Raw genomic sequence first — 2,819 nt, forward strand, 5'->3', positions numbered from 1 at the left:
CATATTGTGATAAAGGTCATTATTTTCCATAATGTAATGATAAAAATGAAACTTTCATATATTTCAGATTCATTGCACACCAACTGAAATATTTCAGGTCTTTAATTGTTTTAATACTGATGATTATGGCATACAGCTCATGAAAACCCAAAATGCCTGTCCCAAAAAATTAGCATATTTCATCCCACCAATGAAAGACAAGTGTTTTCAATACAAAAAACGCCAACCTTCAAATAATCATGTTCAGTTATGCACTCAATACTTGGTCGGGAATCCTTTTGCATGAATGACTGCTTCAATGCGGTGTGGCATGGAGGCAATCAGCCTGTGGCACTGTTGAGGTGTTATGGAGGCCCAGGATGCTTCGATAGCGGCCTTAAGCTCATCCAGAGTGATGGGTCTTGCGTCTCTCAACTTTCTCTTCACAATATCCCACAGGTTCTCTATGGGGTTCAGGTCAGGAGAGTTAGCAGGCCAATTGAGCACAGTAATACCATGGTCAGTAAACCATTTACCAGTGGTTTTGGCACTGTGAGCAGGTGCCAGGTCGTGCTGAAAAATGAAATATTCCTCTCTATAAAGCTTTTTAGCAGATGGAAGCATGAAGTGCTCCAAAATCTCCTGATAGCTAGCTGCATTGACCCTGCGCTTGATAAAACACAGTGGACCAACACCAGCAGATGACATGACACCCCAGTGACTGTGGAAACTTGACACTGGACCTCAAGCAATGTGAACTCTGTGTCTCCTCTCTTCATCCAGACTCTGGGACCTTGATTTCCAAAGGAAATGCAAAATTTACTGTAATCAGAGAACATAACTTTGGACCACTCAGCAGCAGTCCCAGGCGAGATGCTTCTGACGCAGTCTCTTGTTCAAGAATGGCTTGACCTGGGGAATGCGGCACCTGTAGCCCATTTCCTGCACACGCCTGTGCAGGGTGGCTCTGGATGTTTCTACTCCAGACTCAGTCCACTGCTTCCGCAGGTCCCCCAAGGTCTGGAATCGGCCCTTCTCCACAATCCTCCTCAGGGTCCGGTCACCTCTTCTCGTTGTGCAGCGTTTTCTGCCACACTTTTCCCTTCCCACAGACTTCCCACTGAGGTGCCTTGATACAGCACTCTGGGAACAGCCTATTGTTTCAGCAATTTCTTTCTGTGTCTTACCCTCTTGCTTGAGGGTGTCAATGATGGCCTTCTGGACAGCAGTCAGGTCGGCAGTCTTACCCATGATTGCGGTTTTGAGTAATGAACAAGGCTGGGAGTTTTTAAAAGCCTCAGGAATCTTTTGCAGGTGTTTAGAGTTACGTTGTTGATTCAGATGGTTAGGTTAATAGCTTTTTTAGAGAACCTTTTCATGATATGCTAATTTTTTGAGACAGGCATTTTGGGTTTTCATGAGCTGTATGCCATAATCATCAGTATTAAAACAATTAAAGACCTGAAATATTTCAGTTGGTGTGCAATGAATCTGAAATATATGAATGTTTCATTTTTATCATTACATTATGGAAAATAATGACCTTTATCACAATATGCTAATTTTTTGAGAAGGACTTGTATATGTGTATATGTTCTAGAATTGCGCCGCTCAAGGTGGCTGCATGTTGGAGCAGCTCTGTTACTTTCATTCTGAGATTTTGCTTTTGGAAACTTTAGTTCCTCTTTTTCTGGATGTAAATCACATTTTTTGGATGATATTTTCCTCTGGTATCAGATGCTGTGCAGCTGGAAGGATTTTTACTGAAACTTTTTTTAGTTTTGGACATTTGTTATGATGCGTAACCATGGCAACAAGGCAGTTTTCTACAACCAAGAGCAGCTGATTAGCATCTCAAAAGCTCAAATAATATCTCAGCTACAGCCCCAAATCTCAAATGAGTTGAAAAGGATGTTCTGTGGATGCATTCTCATCTACCTGCCAGCTGTGCTCGAGTGCCTGACCACTGAGATCCTGGAACTAGCAGGAAACACGGCTCATGACAGCGGAAGGACAGGATCGTCCCTCGGCACCTACAGTTGGCTGTCCGCAGTGACGAGGAGCTCGGCAGACTGCTGGGAGGAGTGGCCATCGCTCTGGGAGGAGTTCTGCCCGGCATTCGGGTGGTCCTACAGCCCGGGGGAACCAAGAGTCCAGCCAACTCTGGGTGGATGGATCAGACGGCATCTGCAGCCAGTTTCTTAGAATCCACTGTGGGATGGACCTTTACAATAGATCCTTCCTGTCTACAGTCATCAGTGTCTATAACATCTCTTAAGGAAATGAGGATAACGAGTTACAACAACAAATAATTTCCCTCTGGGATTAATAAAGTATTTTTGAATTTTTTTTAATTGAATATGTATATATGTGTACATGTGTATATATGTACATATATGTATATACATGTATATATGTGTATATATGTGTATATATGTATATGTATATATGTGTATATATGTATATATATATGTGTATATATATATATATGTATATATATGTATATAATATATATAATGATTTATTCAACCTGCTGGTGAAGATTCTCAGTCATCCAGGACATGATGAATTCAAAAAGCGTTCAATACAAAAACAACTGGACTTTATTTGTAACAGAAGACGTTACTAAACATTGTCATCCCTTATGTTGCTGGAGTATCAGAGAAATTCAGAAGGATCTTCAACAAACACAAGATCCCAGTACATTTCAAACCCAGCAGGACTCTCAGACAGAGGCTGGTCCACCCTAAGGACAAGACACCCATACACAAACAGAGTGGTGTAGTGTATGTAGTCCAGTGCAGCGAGGACTGTCCAGACCTCTACATTGGAGAAACTAA

Source organism: Nematolebias whitei, chromosome 2, assembly GCF_014905685.2.
Source record: "Nematolebias whitei isolate Nwh7 chromosome 2, NemWhi1, whole genome shotgun sequence".
In the NCBI taxonomy this organism is placed as follows: domain Eukaryota; kingdom Metazoa; phylum Chordata; class Actinopteri; order Cyprinodontiformes; family Rivulidae; genus Nematolebias; species Nematolebias whitei.